This window comes from Sapajus apella, unplaced genomic scaffold, assembly GCF_009761245.1.
Source record: "Sapajus apella isolate SASKATOON/1434 unplaced genomic scaffold, GSC_monkey_1.0 scaffold209, whole genome shotgun sequence".
Taxonomy (NCBI): domain Eukaryota; kingdom Metazoa; phylum Chordata; class Mammalia; order Primates; family Cebidae; genus Sapajus; species Sapajus apella.
Window position 1 is genome coordinate 733,048 of NW_022437149.1, and position 9,538 is coordinate 742,585.

Genomic DNA, 9,538 nt, shown 5'->3' on the forward strand with positions numbered 1-9,538 from the left:
CCGTCATCTTGCCAGTACAGATGGGTCATAAAGAACGGGTGGGAGTAGATGGCCACAAATTTAATCAGAGGTGACTCCAATTTTCGCTGCTTTCCAAATTGACTCGCTCTGGTCAATACAGTACTTGGCCTTCATATATCCCTATTAATGGCCAGGTACGGTGCCATTGCTCCCGAGGACTTAGAAAAGGCAAACGTAAAACCACCCCACAATGGCTGAACTAATTTACACTCCCGCCAACAGTGTAAAAGTGTGCCTATTTCTCCACGTCCGCTCCAGCTTCACATGTACCCCAAAACCTAAAATGCAATAAAATAAATAAATGGGAAAAAAAAAAAAACACTCCAAAGAAATACTTCCACAACCCAGGTTAAAAAGGATTGCCCATGAGGAAAACACACACTAAAGGCAAACACAACTAAAACTTAAACACATGACAACACATGAGAAAAAAAAGGATAGTAAATAAATATATAGAAAGAGTACAGTCTCACTGTAGTAAGAGAAATGCATATGTTTTCGCCCAATATATTAACTAAATATAACAATATTTTAAATAATATGTTGACAAAGTAAATAGAGAAGCAAACAGTCTCAGGATTTATATTAAGTATATATGTTAGACAGAAGATAATATAGCAACAAATCTATCAAAATTTTAAATGTTGGGAGAGGGAGGAAGGGAGACGAGGGTTGAAAATCTATTGGATACTCTGCTCAAGACCTGAGTGACGGCATGAGTCATATCCCAAACTTCAGCAGCACACAACATACCCACAAACTAACCTGCACATGTACCCCCGGGTCTAAAAAAAAAAGTTGAAAATTTTTTTTATTTTAATTAATCACATTTCACCCACAAGTCCATTTCTAGGGAATCCTTTAAATTTTTCATTTAAGTATATATTATATGTAAAAGATGTTCAGTATAAAATTTAGTGTGAAAAATGTGGGAAATATTACTATCAATGAGGACAGAGGCTAAATACATTACGGTACATCCATACATTAGAGAGCCTTAATAGTTCTAAGGACAAACTAAACATAAGCAAAGACAAATGCATGGGCAAAGAAAGAACTTCAAAACATTATTAATTTCTAAAATAATAATATAAATAATTTACATGTAATTTTTATTTTATTAAAGGATCTTTGCATAGGCAGATAAATACAGAAAGAGAATGCTTTAAAAGACGTCTAGAAGGCCGGTGCAGTGGCTCACCCCTGTAATCCCAGCACTTTAGAAGGCCAAGACAGGTGGATCACCTGAGGTCAGGAGTTCAAGACCAGCCCGGCCAACATGGTGAAACCCCGTCTCCACTAAAAATACAAAAATTAGCCGGGCATGGTGGCATGCACCTGTAGTCTCAGCTACTCGGGAGGCTGAGGCAGGAGAATTGCTTGAACCTGGGAGACAGAGGTTGCAGTGAGCCAAGATTGTGCCACTGCACTCCAGCTTGGGCAACAGAGCCAGACTCCATCTCAAAAAAAAAAAAAGATTTCTAAAAAAATGCATACAAAATCATTGACAATAGCTGACTTTGCAGAAGGGACTGAGGAGAGAAAAGGGCAAGCGAGGGGGGTGCTCACACTGTTCCAGGTACTTTATCATGTCCTCATCATGTGTCAAATATTGAATCCAAAGTCAGGGGATGGGGGGAGAAAGGGGCATGATTTAAATTTCGATACAGTGGGAGACGCATAACACCCAGTTATACATTGTCCAGTGGCAGCACAAAGGAGAGAGAAGGGATAGCTTCTGCCTGAGTTTATGAGAAAAGGGTCTATAGTAGATGAATAGGAACTTAGGGAAAAAGTATTTGAGGCAGAAAGACCAGAGCCTACAAAGGCACTGTGGTGTGAAATAGTGCAGCGTCTAATTTAGATCAGTCTTGCTGGAATATTAATATGAATATGGAGGTTTCCTTTTCATAAAATGAAGGTGCAGAGGTAGCTACAATCAATTCCTTAACTATTACCTTTGACACTAGCATACTGTCACTTTAGGTACAAATTAGTAAAGTCGTTTCACCTGTCTATGCCTGTTTCCTCATCTGTGAAATATGGATAACCATGCTACCCATCCCAGAGGGTAAGAACTAAGAACTCTCAGAAGTGAAGGGGGAGGGGAAGCAAAAAAACAAAAAAGACCTCTCAGAAGTAAAAGTTCCAGGGGGTTGTGTGAAGACTGAATGAGACAATCCTTATAAAGCACTTAGCTAGTTCCGAGCAAATGATCAGTTCTCAAAAAATATAGGATAAGAAGGCAGTTGGTTCAGGTTTCTGTGAAAAGGTATACAGTATAAAGGTATACTATAAAAGGAGTTGAGCAGGATTACCAATAAGGAGAATAAGGAGTTAAATCCTTACTATAGAATCAGTCTGAAACACATCTCAGAAACATGTCTCCCTACCCTTCCTTACTCCCCATTTCTCTCTATCAGACGACTCTTCCTACTTCCTGCCCCAATCTTGGGCATCTGCCTCACTTCTAAGACAATAAAAAAAGAATTCCTGTCATTTTGCCTTTACACCACCGCGTTACACACCTGGACAGCCAGAATTAGCAGCAGTACTAGTACCAGCAGCAAATATTTAAATGGAGCTGACCATATTCCAGACCCTGTTCTAGGCACTTTAATTACTTTATATATTTATTTTTCAGTGACAGTGTCTCATTGTCACCCAGGCTGGAGTGCAGTGGCACCATCAGAGTTCACTGTAACCTCAAAATCCTGGGCTCAAGCGATCCTCCCGCCGTTGGGCTCCTAAATCATTGGGATTACAGGAGTGAGACACCATGCCCAGCTAAGCAATTTAATTTTTAAATTTATTTTACGGTCACAATATTCCATAGGTACTATTCTCATTTTGTATATGAGGAAACTGAGGCCAACAAAGTTTAACTAATTTTTCCATAGTCAAAAAGCCAGTAAGTGACAGAGACAAATTTTGTATCAAGGTAGTCTGTCTTCTCCCAAATCCATGCTCCTGACCACTATTCTTGACTGCCCATTCATCCTCTATGATGGGTGGAGACGGGAGGAGGGGAGTGTCATTAAAATTAAGTATATTCCCCATTCAAATATTTATTGAAGTATTAAAGTATGAAGAAGGGATCAGTCAGTACTTCATTTTCTGCCTGCCCAAAACAGCTATTTTTCTACATTCTCAACAAACTTTAGATCAGTCACAGGCTTAGACTCCATGGATTAAATGACCTAGTCAGTCTTCATCTCTTTCTTTTTAAATGCTTCCCCTGTTCTCGTCCCATCTTAGATTGTTGAAAAAATAATAATAAAAAAAAAAACCAATAAAAATAATAAAAAAAACAAATGCTTCCCCTGCCACCAGGAGTCTGAGCAAATGCCCACAACTGTTTCAGTTGCTAGGAGGAGCATGCCCTCTAGCGGTCCCATGCCAATATGCAGCCAGATGCAGCACCCACACAAAGTGCCTCAATGACATTTTTTCCCAATACTAGGTACGTTGGCAGAATACACATAATAGAAACAAAGAAAATGTTGAAAAACAAACCAAAGAATCCATAGTGGGTCTTAATGCATTATTTTAATTGAGGGGATGATGTTATCATTTGGTGGGGCAGAACATGAAGTCACAATGGGCAATCATTTTACTGCTGGCTCAGATGCAGGCAATTTAAGTATATCAGTGCTTTTTTGAAAACATACCAGCCTGTATCATGTGTCTTTGAAAAGAAAACTAAATACAGCGGGCATGGTGGCTCATGCCTGTAATCCCAGCACTTTGGGAGGCTGAGGTGGGCGAATCACGGGGTCAGGAGTTTCAGACCAGCCTGGCCAATAATGGTGAAACCGTGTCTCTACTAAAAATACACAGATTAGCCAGGTGTGGTGGCATGCACCTGTACTCCCAACTACTCGGGAAGCTGAGGCAGAAGAATTACCTGAACTCAAGACAAAGTTTGCAGTGAGCCGAGATTGGGCCACTGCACTCCAGTCTGGGTGACAGAGCGAGACTCCTAGCAAAACTTTGAAATAAATGTCAAACAATAAAAATGCTGTTAAAACATCACAAGCCTAGCCGGGCACGGTGGCTCAAGCCTGTAATCCCAGCACTTTGGGAGGCCGAGGCAGGTGGATCACAAGGTCAAGTGATCGAGACCATCCTGGTCAACATAGTGAAACCCCGTCTCCACTAAAAATACAAAAAATTAGCTGGGCATGGTGGTGCGTGCCTGTTATCCCAGCTACTCAGGAGGCTGAGGCAGGAGAATTGCCTGAACCCAGGAGGCGGAGGTTGCAGTGAGCCGAGATCGAGCCATTGCACTCCAGCCTGGGTAACATGAGTGAAACTCCGACTCAAAAAAAAAAAAAAAAAAATCACAAGCCTATATAAACCCAGGCTAAGGGCCCACAAATAAATAAAATTCTCCCTCTTTCCTTCTTGAATATGTGATTGATGGAGAATATGTGATTGATGGAGAACTCCTGAACATGAGTCTTATAGTCACGTAGATATTTTCTTCATGTACAATTGAGAGGCAATAAAAGAAACAGTTTTTGAAAAGGCTACAAAAAACACAAAACATGGGCAAAGTACAATGCAACCTTAGTCACTTATAATTAAAATGAGACAGTAAGCTACCAAATGTATCATCAACTCTACTACGTGATACCTAGTGTTCCTTCCCCAGGCCAGAAAGTCTGTGTGCCAAAGTATAATCTGTCTTCGTTACTACTTACTTGGCTCTCTCATACTTACTGGCTCTGAAGCACAAAAATGAGATTTTCTCCACTCAAAACTATACAATTAAACAGAAATTAACCTGCTCCTGAGTGACTTTTGGGTAAACAATAAAATTAAGGTGGAAATCAAGAAATTCTTTGAAACTAATGAGAACAAATACGCAATATACCAGAATCTCTGGGACACAGCTAAAGCAGTGATTAACAGGGAAATTTGTAGTGCTAAATGCCCACATCAAAAAGTTAGAAATATCTCAAATTAACAACATAACACCACACCTAGAGGAACTAAAGACAAGAGCAAACCAACCCAAAGCTAGCAGAAAGCAAGAAATAACCAAAACCAGAGCTGAACTAAAGAAACTGAGAAACAAAAACCCACACAAAAGATCGAGAAATCCCAGACTTTGTTTTTTAAAAGAATAAATAAGATTGACAGACCACTAGCTAGACTAATAAAGGAGGGGAAAAAAACCCAGAAGATCCATATAAATACAATCAGAATGACAAAAGGGGCATAACCATTGGCCCCACAGAAATGCCAAAAACCCTCAGAGACTATTATGAACACCTCTATGCACACAAACTAGAAAATCTACAGGAAATGGATAAATTTTCGGAAACATGCAACCTCCCAAGATTGACCCAGGAAGAAACTGAATCTCTGAAGAGACCAATAACAAGTTCTGAAACTGAATCAGTAATAAAAAGCCTACCCACCAGAGAAGGCCGAGGACCAGATGGATTCACAACCAAATTCTACCACCTGTATAAAAAAGAAGTTCTGGCTGAACTATTCCTACTGTTCCAAAAAGCCTAGGAGGAAGGACCCACCACTAACTCATTCCATGAAGCCAGTATCATCCTGATTCCAAAACCCGGCAGAGACAGAAAAAAAAAAAAAAAAAAAGGAAGCCAGGTCAATATCCTTGATGAACACAGATGCAAAATCCTCAACAAAATACAAGCAAACCAAATCCAGTAACACAACAAAAAACTTAATCCACCATTATCAAGTAGGTTTTATCCCTGAGACACAAGGATGGCTCAACATACACAAATCCATAAATGTGATTCACCCCATGGAGAACTAAAAGCAAAAACCACATGATCATCTAAATAGATGCAAAAAAAGGCTTTCGATAAAATTCAACATCCCTTCATGTTAAAAACCCTCAACACACTAGGCATTGAAGGAATATACCACAAAATAATAAGAGCCATCTATGACAGCCCCACAGCCATCATCATACTGAATGGGCAAAAGTTGCAAGCAATCTCCTTAAGAACTGGAACAAGACACGGATACCTACTCTCACCATTCCTATTCAACATAGTACTGGAAGTCCTAAGCAGGACCATCAGGCAAGAAAAAAAAATAAAAGTTATCCAAATAGTAAGAGAGGAAAGCAAATCATCTGTTTCTTTACCTAGAAAACCCCATAGTCTGCCCAAAAGCTCGTAGATCTGATAAGCAACTTCAGTAAAGCTTCAGGATAGAAAGTCAATGTACAATAATCCAACATCCATCCAAGTTGGCAGTCAAATCAAGAACATAATTCCAGTCACAACAGCCACAAAAATAAAATAAAACAAAATAAAATACCTAAGAACACAGCTAACCAGGGAGGTGAAAGATCTCTACAACAAGAATTACAAAACACTGCTCAAAGAAATCAGAGATGACACAAACAAATGGAAAAATATTCCATGCTCATGAATAGAAATAATCAATATTATTAAAATGGCCATACTGCCCAAAGCAATTGACAGATATGATGCTATTCCTATCGAACTACCAATGACATTCTTCACAGAATTTTTTAAAAACTATTCTAAAATTCATATGGAACCAAAAAAGAGCTCAAATAGCCAGGACAATCCTAAGAAAAAGAATAAAGCTGGAGGCATCCTGTTATCTGACTTCAAACTATACTACAGGGCTACAGTAACCAAAACAGCATGGTACTGGCACAAAAACAGACATATAGACCAATGGAACAGAATAGAGAGTCCAGAAATAAAGCCGCACACCTCCAACCATCTTATCTCTGAAAAAGTTGACAAGAACAAGCAACGGAGAAAGGACTCCCTATTCAATAAATGGTGCTAGAATAACTGGCTAGCCAAATGGAGAAGACTGAAACTGGACCCCTTCCTTATACCGCATAGAAAAAGCAACCCAAGATGTATTAAAGACCTAAATGTAAAACATAAAACTATAAAAACCCTGAAAGATAACCTAGGAAATATCATTCTGGACATAGGAATGGGCAAAGATTTCATAAGGAATATGCCAAAACTGCAACAAAAACAAAAACTGACAAATGAAACCTGATTAAACTAAAGAGCTTCTGCACAGCAAAATAAACTATTCACAGAGTAAACAGACAACCAACAGAGTGGGAGAGTATATTTGTAAACTATGAATTTGACAAAGGTCTAATATCCAGGCTCTATAAGAACTTAAGCAAATTACCAAGCAAAAAACAACCTCATTAAAAAGTGGGCAAAGGACAAGAACAGACACTTTTCAAAAGAAGACATGTGGCCAAAAAGCATCTAAAATATTGCTTAACATCACTAATCATTAGAGAAACACAAATCAATTGGACTGGTACAGCTTGAAAAAAAGAGAGAGAGAAACACGAATCAAAACCACAGTAAGATACCATCTCACACCAGTCAGAATGGCTACTATGAAAAAGTCAAAATAACAGCTGTTGATGAGGCTGCAGAAAAAAAGGGAACACTTACACACTGCTGGTGGAAACATAAATTAGTTCAGCCATTGTAGAAAGTAGTATGGTGATTTCTCAAAGAACTCAGAACTACCATTCAACCCAGCAATCCCATTATTGGGTATATACACAAAGGAATATAAACCATTCTATCATAAAGACACATGCATGCCATGTACATATGTTCACTGCGGCACTATTCACAGTAGAAAAGTCATGGAATCAACCTAAATGCCCATCAATGGTAGACTAGATAAAGAAAATGCCGTGTATATACACACTATGGAATACTATACAGCCATAAAAAAGAACACATCGTTGGTGGCAACAAAGATAGAGCTGCAGGAATAGAAAACCAAATACCACATGTTCTCACTTATGAATGAGATCTAAACCTTGAGTACATATGGACACAAAGAAGAGACCAACAGATACTGGGTCCCTGAGCAGGGAGGGTGGAGGGAAAGGATTGAAAAACTACCTATCAGGTACTATGCTAATTACCTAAGTGACAAAATAATCTGTGCATCCAACCCCCATAACATGCAATTTACCTATATAATAAACCTGCGTATGTACCTCTGAACCTAAAATAGAATTATTTTTAAAAAGAAAGAAAAGGGCTGGGCGTGGTGTCTCACGCCTGTAATCCAAGCACTTTGGAGGCCAAGGCGGGCGGATCACCTGAGGTCAGGAGATCAAGACCAGCCTGACCAACATGGTGAAACCCTGTCTTTAAAAAAAAAGAAAGAAAAGGTTGGCCAGACACAGTGGCTCATGCCTGTAATCCCAGCACTTTGGGAGGCCGAGAGAGGCGGGCCATGAGATCAGGAGATTGAGATCATCCTGACTAACATGGTGAAACCCCATCTTTTCTAAAAATACAAAAAAATTAGCTGGGCCTGGTGGCACATGCCTGTAGTCCCAGCTACTCAGCAGGCTGAGACAGGAGAATCACATGAACCCAGGAGGCGGAGGTTGCAGTGAGCCAAGATTGCACCACCCATCCTGGGCAACAGGGCGAGACTCCATCTCAAAAAAAAAAAAAAAAGGGTGCAGGGAAACACCAAAAATATGGTGGAGAAGGCAGGGATGGTTTGATTGTTTCTTGAAGAAAATCAATTGACCTGTATTAGGATTCATGGAGAAGCCATAGGCTTTGATATGCACAGCGACACCCAGTTGGCTTGATTTATAATTACGAACAGAGAAAAAGAAACCAATTCATTGGCAAGGCATAAAGTACCAGAGGAAAAATGGGGAAAATGCATTGGAGTGACAAAAGGAAAATGTAATTGAATTTAATCTGAGGTGACTTACAATTCAATGTAAGACCAAGCATTGTCACAACTCGTGTACCTAATCTAGAAAACATTTAAGGTAATAGACTGGCCTTACTAAAATATACTGACCTAAAAAAAAAAAAAAAAAGAAATGAGATCTTCTGCAACTATGACAAAGCATAAGAAATATTTAAGTCCTGTAACTAGGAGCAACCCAAATGAAAATGAGTAAAAGACAGAAAACACTCAATTTACTGACGTCTAGACCCTCCTCACTGAAATCACTGTTAATTCCACAGGCACTTAATGAGCATCTACTAACTAGAAAGGTGTATGGGAAGTACTGCGAGTACATAAAAATGAAGACATGGTCTTTATATTCAAAGAGCTTCAAACAAGTGAGGAAAAGAATTTCAACAGCAACACTCCCCACCCCTTTGCCCCCCAAATAAACTGATCACCTTTCAGACTGGAAGGATAGGTAAACATTTCATGAAGTAGTATTTGGGCTAGCATCACACAACGGGAAGGACCTCAACAGGCAGGTATAAAAGGGAAGGTATTCCAGGCAGAGGGAATTTTAATTTAGCAAGCATCCAATGCTTGTGGCATATGAAAAATGACTACTAGTGGCCAGGCGCGGTGGCTCACGCCTGTAATCCCAGCACTTTGGGAGGCCGAGGTGGGTGGATCACGAGGTCAAGAGATCGAGACCATCCTGGTCAACATGGTGAAACCCCGTCTCTACTAAAAATACAAAAAATCAGCTGGGATTACAGGCGTG